The following is a 9,520-nucleotide window of genomic DNA, read 5'->3' as shown; positions in this document are numbered from 1 at the left end:
GAGAGAATTTTGGTATCATTTTACCCGTCATTTTTTATTATTCATTAATTAAATCAACTATTTCTTCCCTTCAAAAAAAAAAAATATTTCTTCTTTGGGATGTAGTGAGGAGGTGACATATCGGGAGGTGACAAATGAGGAGGGATAAGATGGAATGATACCTTTTTTAATTAAGGAATGAAGTTTTAATTAAAGAGTAATCAAATTCCATAGTTGTGTTTTAAAAAGCTGTCAACCAAACTGATGGATTTAATTAACCCAGGGTGGCCCGAATTAATAAGCCCGGATAAGAACGTAAATATTAAACGAATAAATAGACGAAACAATGTCGTAAAGGCCGTGGAGACCGTTATATCGTATTAAACGCCGTAAATAGGCTATTACAATGATTCGTTATGACAAAGCATGTAAAATAGGTAGAATGTGTAAGATAATGATAGAGTGTCCCTTAAAAAGACAAGGTGGGGGGTTTTTATATAATCCCCACCCCTAACCGCCACCCCCTAAGGAGGCGGCGGGGGGGGGGGGGGGGAGGGGGGGGAGGTAGGGAGATTAGATCCGCATTGACCGCGCTTCGGGTTGACTGATTACCAGTTCGGCCCTTTTTATGGCCGACTCGACCCGTTCATGGCCGACCACATTTATGGTCGACCCCTTTGGGATCGCACTTGCGCTAGGACGAGGCCCTACAGGTCGAGGCCCCAATGGATCTGGGCCCCGGGTCTTGCTCCACCTCTACGGGTCGGTTCGCTCTGGTCGTAATATATCCATCATGAGTCCCACACTCTTTTCGTTGTGATAAGTCGACAACGAAAGAGAGTAACATGCTCCGGTCCGACCTCCTTACGCATACGTCCCGGGCCAAAAATAGGCCCACCTCACCCAAATAAAATTCTATCGCGAATAAAACTCCTCCTCCGTGAAATCCTCTTTAGATAAGGTGGAATCCCTACAAAAGTGCAACTCCTTTCCCTATAAAGTCTTGAAAATGACACTCATCCAATCCCCTCAAATCCTATCAAATCTTCCACCCATCACCCTCAACTTTCCCTCTTCCCAACACATTTTGAATTTGGTTAAACCTTTTCCCTTCCCCCTCTCTTTTCCCCCCAAACTCCACCTATTTAACACCCCCCCCCCATTCACCCCCTATTTCGGCCACACCCCACCAAAACACCACAAAAAAACTCTCGGTCTCTCCACGGTCACAAGCTTTCTCCCGTGTTTCCAAGCCAAATTCCGAGTCCGAGTTTGGTTAGTTTCTTTTTCTTTTGCTATGTACTGGACTTGATGTTTTGAATGAACAATTGGTGATGCGTAGTATATTTGCAAACAAATAATACCCGGAGTATCGGGTAATCGATCCACAAGGAAGTGGTTGTATTAAGCACTAGCTACTAAATTATTCTATGAAGCTAATCCTAACGATTGATTGGATGATTGATTGCATAAAATAAATAAAATAAAGCAGAGATTCAGGGTTTTGAAAACAATGGAAAGAGACTGAGATTCCTGGGATTCAAGTATTTATCCCTTAGTGCCTAACCTAATGTAACATTAAATCTGGGTTCATACGAGTATGAGGATGCAAAGAGGTATAGAGCTACTCTCGTAGTCACTAACACTGGTGAATATCCACTCTCGTGCGATAATCACCCAATAAAACAAGAACAAGCATCATAAATTCTTAACTACTACCATCTCTCGAACTGGTAATAATCAAGAATTAAATCTTCCTAATAAATTACCCTTTCTCAAGGTGCAACAATTAGGTGCAATTGTGTGTGCCCTAATTTATGCTTAATTCTCGTTCAAATATGAATATAGCTATGAAGCAAGTAATTTGGGCCCTAAACTACTAGCAACAAGAATGATAAGCACAATTGCAACACAAGTATTAAACCCAAATAATAATATATTAAAGAAACTGAGAGCTTATGCACATAGGTTCATAAACACTTTTACTCAAGAATCTCTAAAGAATTTAGCCAAGCATGGCTAAATTATACATAACAAATATAAATAAATAATTACAAATCATCAAAAGAGTACAAGAATGAACCAGACGATTCTCTCGAATTTCCCTAGTCTTTTTCTTGCTTCCCAAGATAACTTGTGGCTCTTGATTTCTCTATATCTTATCTCCAAAGATCTCTGAATGTCATATTAGGGTTGAGGAAGGTGAGATTTTATAGTAGGAGCCTAGAACCAGTCCCGATATAAATAAGAATTTTAAGCGAAATTGGACTGAAATTGCATCTGGGGTTGAAATCGTAATTTCCTTATGATATGAAGCCTTTAATTTTAAATTGTAAATCCTTCTTTTGATTTAAAGCAAATCACCGCCCCTTTCTTTTTGTTTTGGAAATAGTGCTCCGCCTTTTCTTAATTTGGTGCTGCTTGATTTCGTAATTCAACGCCGCTCGCGTTTCTTAATTTGTCGCTGCGCGACTTCGACGCGTTGAGCCGAGGCTCGACGCGTCGTACCTCCTTGGTACTGGAAATTTTGGATACGTCAAACTTGCTGTATATGTACTCTTCGGTCTATTTTTTATCCCAAATTTGTCATAAGATTTTCCTTGCTTATAACTTTGACCTACAATGATTCAAAACCACTAACAAACACCATAAAACATTTAAAACAAATGTGAACCATAGCTAAATGATCAAACAGTGGATTATGCAATTAAATTGCCAAAGTTATGAACTTAAGCCCAACAAATATAATCAAATTAATACTAGAAATATGCACAATTAGGCTCACATCAATCGACTTTCCTTTATTGATTTGGGGCTCCACGGTACCGTCACCATCCTGTGCCCTCTCGGGACGCAAAGGTGTGGCCGGGGGGTCACATGGGCCCCGGTTACAAAGCCTCGGCTTGTGCCGAGGTGCAAGGCCTCGGTAGCGGTCGAGGTTCCAGGCCTCGGCTGCTACCGATGTTCTGCAACCCAACTGCCAGGCCTCGGCTGTTGCCGAGGTGTCGGACCTCGGCCATGGCCGAGGTGCCAAACTGATACACCCCGGCCGCGGGCGGAGGTACAGAGAACGTTTTTTTTTTAACGCCTTGTGTTAGCCACCCGAGCTAAGTCCTACGGGATCAGGTCACTGGGCTCTTTCGTCGGGGTTGGTACGCGAGGTGGGATCTCGTGCCCCCTTAAGGTGCGATAGCTGCTCCACCTGGGTCGTTTTTGACACCAGGTCATTGGGCTCTTTCGTCGGGGTTGGTACGCGAGGTGAGACCTCGTGCCCCCTTATGGTGCAATAGCCGCTCCACCTGGGTCTTTTTGGACACCAAGTCATCGGGTTCATCCGTCGGGGTTGGTACGCGAGGTTGGACCTCATGCCCCCTTAGGGTGCAATAGCCGCTCCGCCTGGGTCGTTTTTTAAACCAAGTCATCGGGCTCTTCCGTCGGGGTTGGTACACGAGGTGGGACCTCGTGCCCCCTTAGAGTGCGCTTGGGGAGGTTGGGTAAATACTCGCCTCCCCTCCTTTAACAAAAATGGAAATCATATCGCGACAAGAAGTTTTATTCCGTTTATTGCAATGGAGGGGGCGGGCCACCTCTTGAAACATTTGAGGGAGGAGGCAGACCTCTTCCTAAAACAGTCATGGAAGGGACCACCTCTCCCGAGGTGCGGATTACTGGTAGTACTTCAGTAAGTGCTCTGAATTCCAAACTCTTGCTATCATCTTTCCTTTGGGGGTTTTGAGCTTGTAGCTGCGTGAGCGGACCGCGGCTGCCACAATATAAGGGCCCTCCCAATTTGCGGCGGACTTTCCTCCTGCTTGGGGCTGACTTTCCTCCCTCCTCCGGAGCACATAATCTCCCGCTTGAAAATAACGGGACCGCACTCGTCTGTCATGGTAGCTTTTGGTCTACCTCTGGTAATTTTCAGCTCGGATTACGGTCGCCTCCCTCTTGTCGTCTACTAGGTGGAGGTCGGCCTTGTGGTGCTCCTCGTTGGTGCCAGGGTCGTACTCCTCTTCTCGTCGGGAGGGTATGACCGCTTTCGCGGGGGCTCGGGCTTCAAAACCGTAAGCTAAGGAAAAAGGCATTTTCCCCGTGGCCCTCGGGGGGGGGGGGGGGGGGGGGGGGGGGGGGCGGTGGTGCAATAGGCCTATAGAATGGCGTCGAGCTCTTCGACCCATACTCCCCGTGGATTCAAGTTTCTTCTTTAGGCCATCTACTATGGTGCGATTGGCATTCTCCACTTGTCCATTCGCTTACGGGTAGCACACAGCCACTCGGCTATGGTTGATGCACCACACGGTACAAAAAATTTTGAACTCCTACCCCTCGAATTGGCTCCCGTTGTCGGCGATGAGTTGCATTGAGACCCCAAAACGGCACAAAATATTTTTGTAGACAAATAATACTCGGAGTACGAGTTATCGATCCACAGCGTATCAAGCACTAGTTACTAATTTATTCATTAGAGCTAATTCTAACAATTGTTTAGATGATTGATTTGCATAAAATAAATAAAATAAAGCCGAGATTCAGGATTTTGAAAACAATTAGAGATAAGATGAGATTCTTGGGATTCAAGTATTTAATCACCTAGTGCCAAATCTTAAGGACAATATTAAAATCTGGGTTTAACAAGTGTGATGATGCAATGTGGTATAGAGCTACTCTCGTAGTCAATAACACTAGTGAATTTCCACTCTCATGGCTTAAACACCCAATAAAACAAGATCAAGCATCATAAATTCCTAACTTCTACCATCTCTCGATGCGCAATAATCAAGAATTAAATCCCGCTAATAAATTACCCTTTCTCAAGGTGCACCAATTAGATGCAATTGTGTGTGCCCAAAGTTATGCCCAACTCTCGTTGTGACACAAACAAAGCAAACGAAACAAGTAACTATGACCATTAATTACAAGCATCAAACAATATTATCACGATTGCAACACAAGTATTAAACCCAAGTAATAATATATTAAAGAAACTGAGAGGTCAGGCACATAGGTTCATAAAAACTTTTACCCAAGAATCTCTAAAGAATTTAGCTAAGCATGACTAAATTATACATAGAAAATAATAAAGATAATACAAATTATCAAAAGAGTACAAGAATAAACCAGACGATTCTCTCAAATCTCCCTGGTCTTCTTCTTGATCCCCAAGACAACTTGTGGCTCTTGACTTCTCTATTTCTTGTCTTCAAAGATCTCTGAATTTTGAATCTAAATTCTAAACTGTCTATTCTAAAATTATTCTCTTTTAGGGTTGAGGAATGTGGGATTTTATAGTAGGTACAAAATTAGGGTGGAATTGAAATTTTCCTAATTTATTTAGGAAATTGCCGTAATTAATTTTGGAATATTTTGCCACCTTAATGATTAGGAAATCATTACAACCCACTTCTCTTCGGGATTGCGTCATCTTTAATTTGATTAGGAAATTGAATTCAGCACTTTGATTTCTTTAGAAACAGCGCCTTTTGCATGTAATGTTGCTGCATCATTCGCTCGACGCGTCGAGACCTGTTGGTCTCAATTACAAAATTTTTTGGAAATTTTTTATGCGTCGAGTTCTCTGGACTCTGAACTTGTCTAAAATTATTCCAAACTTATCCTTGAACTCTCCTTGCTCATATTTTTAACCTAAAATGGTTCAAAAATACTAACAAACACCGTAAAACATTCAAAACGGGTGTAAAACTATATCCTAATGAGAATAGCAAGGAAAACATGTATTAAATAAGCAAAATTAAAGAACTTAGTTACTGGGATGATTCAAAATAACTACAAAAACAAGCACAAATGTGATAACATCATCGGGGTAGATGTATTTATATATATTTTTTGAAGTTATTATGTGTATTTATATTTTATAAATTATATTTTATTATTATAACTCTATCTCTATCTCTCTCTCTCTCTCTCTCTCTCTCTCTCTATATATATATATATATATATATATATATATATATATATATATATATATATATATATATATATATATATATATATATATATATATATATTAAAGCATAATGAAGTATGGAAAAAAGTTTATCGTGTTCAAATTTATTGGTAATGTTTTATATTTAATATAATTTGTGTATATACTCATTTAAATCACAATTATAATTAATTTGACTCCACATATATAAAGAGGAGAAATTAGATATAAAATAAATATAGTTTTTACCTAAATAATCATTTTCAAATGAATAAGTTTTTTGTGGAGATTTTTGATAAATATCGCTAGTTTTTTATTTACAAGTTTTATTTAAATACGTTAGTTATATAATTAAAGTAGTTATTTCAAATTCAAATTCCTTTAAAAAAATTCAAATTCAAATAATAATACAAGTAACAATAAACTTTAAAATCAACATAATAATAGCATAATTAAACTTTTAAAAATATTGCATTCAAAAAAAAAAACTTTTAAAAATATTAAATATTACATTGTATAGTTATACTTACATTTTTAATCAAACTAATTATGAGCTCAAGAACTCAAGTACGTTTTTTTTTATTTCCACAACCATTACTTTTTTTTGCTAATTCAGAGGATGTCAAAAATTTAATTGGTAAATTTGTTAAATTAATAATAGTTCATGCATCGCACGGGACAATTACTAGTTAAAGAATATAAGAAAATATATGGTGGATGCATATGCATGGTAACAATAATGGAAAAGGTAACGGAAGTTATAACGGTGGGGTATTTTTGTCTAAAAAATTATATAGTACAAATCTAAAAGCACAATGTACAAAATAAGTAGCATTAAAAATATGGACATAAATGAGGGATATAACTTTGATTGAGACTTATTATGTTTTTAGACTAAATTTAAGAATACTAAGACTATGTGGTCTAATGGTACTCAGGTTAAACTTTCATTTAGAAAAGCTGTGAGTCGAGCCTCAGTGAATGTGTTATTGGTTCTTTGTGTTTTAGTAGTTTGAGAAAGTATACGAACAAATACTACAAAAAACAGACTAGATTTAAGAATAAATGTATGTTTTAAATTGAAATAATTTTCATTTATTATTACTATTATATTAATTAATATATTTATGTATAAACCTAATAGTCTATTACTATAATCTATTATAATATTCACTTGTCTAAAGTTTCATTAATAACGTCTTCTTAGGTTGGACATTAATGACTATAATATATTATAATATTCACTTGTAAAGTTTCATTAATAACGTCTGCTCAGGTTGGACATTAATGACTATAATCTATTATAATATTAGGAAAATTCTATTTGCTCCACCCTATTTGCTATTTACACCACCTATTTAATAGGTGTGATAACTTTTAGGTGGTGTAAATAAAAAATTGTTAATTAAAATTATGAATCGAAAAAATTGGATCTTGAACCATGAACCGGCGGTTCCGGATCCGGTTCGTGATTTTGAACAGTCTTTATTTTAAAATAGTCTAAATTCAACAATAAATGTATTTTCTATTTTTCAGTCCAGAACATGAACCAGCCGTTCCGATTCGCGATTTTAATAAACTCTAAGTATCAGGTTTCGATTCTAAAATGTAATTTGTAATTAGAGATTCATCAGACAACGACGTGCAAGAGCCCATGCCGGGAACTCTTCGCCATGCGGTGATTCAGAAGGGGCCGTTGTGGATCGTGTTCGCTTCAAGCATGACCATCAAGCTGTCTGGGGACTTTCTGGTGCAGAGCAACAAGACAATCGACGGACACGGTGTGTCGGTGCATATCGCGGGCGGAGCAGGTGACGATTTTGTCTTCATTCAATACATGAAAAAATAATAATAAACACCAAAATAGAACAAAAAGGTACTTTCATAGCATCAAACTGATTTTGATTTGAAAAATAGAAAACATTTCTTCCTTTCAAAGGTTGATATCATCAGTCTCTTTGATCTACCAAGAGAACCCCAAACACCAATGGGAAAACAAATTAAAGACTTAAAAGATTACTTGATTCTTGAAATGGTGGAGGATCTGATTGGAGCCCTGTGGGTTCAGTGGTGGCCATATCAACTCTCTACAATCTGCATTATCCAGTGGTATATATAGATTTCATTCTTTGTTGCCTTACAAACAAAAAGGAATAATTATGCAGATAGAAGTTATTGAACTATAACCGTCACTTTCTAACGCACAATCCGCCCACTACGAATGCACAGATTATGAACATACTCAGCACACGCACGCAGTTCCAAGGATTACAGATATCCAAACAAAATCATTAAAAAAATTAAATAAAAATGAAAACGAAAACAGACAGAAGTACCCAAATGATAATTCTTCGTGAGTTCTAGTATATGTACTTTCATATCTTAATTTCTGATGTGGCGGGCTTTTGATAAACTATTTTTTTCATGTAGATCCCAATAAAATGTTTATGTCAAAATTTTATGTGTAGAAGTAAAAGTTAGAAATAGAAATGAGAGTACACATAGCATTTTTCATTCTTAGCAGAGATCTCTACTAGGAAAAAAAAGACAATGCTTGGTACGGAGATTTAAACCCCTGAACTTTAAAAAAGAGCAATTCTCTTTCAAAAAAAAAAAAAAAAGAATAAGGGTCAAATAGGCCACTGAACTGCACACCAAAATGCAATTAGGCCATCGAACTCAAAAATAATGCAATTGGGTCCCTGAACTACACAAAATCATGCAATTAAGTCCAAAATGACTTGTTTACCTGAAATGCAGGTTGCCAATTTTAAAAATAATTTATAAATATTTTTTTAAAATAAAATAATTAATTAAAATTATACGGAGTATAATTTTTTTTTTTAAAAAAAAAAAACTAAAACTAAAACTGCCGGAGACGATTCGTCTCCGGCAGTCTTTCGTCTCCATGGCCGAAGACGAAGCTGGAGGCTTCGTCTCCCTGGCCCAGGAGACGAAGCTTTCGTCTCCGGCCATGGAGACGAAGAGACCTTCGTCTCCATGGCTAGGGAGACGAAGCTCTTCGTCTCCATGGCCAGGGAGACGAAGCTCTTGGCCTCCATGGCCAGAGAGACGAAGCTACCGGAGACGATTCGTCTCCGGCAGTTCTAGTTTTTTTTTTTTTTTTTTTTTTTAATTAATTATTTTTTTTAAAATTATATTTAAAATTTATTTTTAAAATTGATAACCGCCACGTCAGCACAATTTCAGGTTAACAGGTTATTTTAGACCTAATTGCATGATTTTGTGTAGTTTAGGGACCCAATTGCATTATTTTTGAGTTCGATGACCTAATTGCACTTTGGTGTGCAGTTCAGTGGCCTATTTGACCCTTATTTCAAAAAAAAAAAAAAAAACAATTAAACACTTAAACTTGTTAAAATGAGTCAATAAAACTCATGAACCAGTGAATGACCTATTATAACAGGTCACACTTATCAAAATGAGTCAATAGAACCCATGACCTATTATAATAGCTGTTATAACAGGTTATTTTAATTTCGGCTAAAAAATCCAGCAACCCCCGGTCGCCATCTACGATGGATGGCAACCAACTGGCCGCCTTCCGTCGGGGAAGGCGACCTTTTTGGTCGCCTCTCC

The sequence above is a fragment of the Ipomoea nil genome, unplaced genomic scaffold, assembly GCF_001879475.1.
Source record: "Ipomoea nil cultivar Tokyo-kokei standard unplaced genomic scaffold, Asagao_1.1 scaffold0688, whole genome shotgun sequence".
Classification (NCBI taxonomy): domain Eukaryota; kingdom Viridiplantae; phylum Streptophyta; class Magnoliopsida; order Solanales; family Convolvulaceae; genus Ipomoea; species Ipomoea nil.
This window is presented reverse-complemented; position numbering follows the sequence as displayed.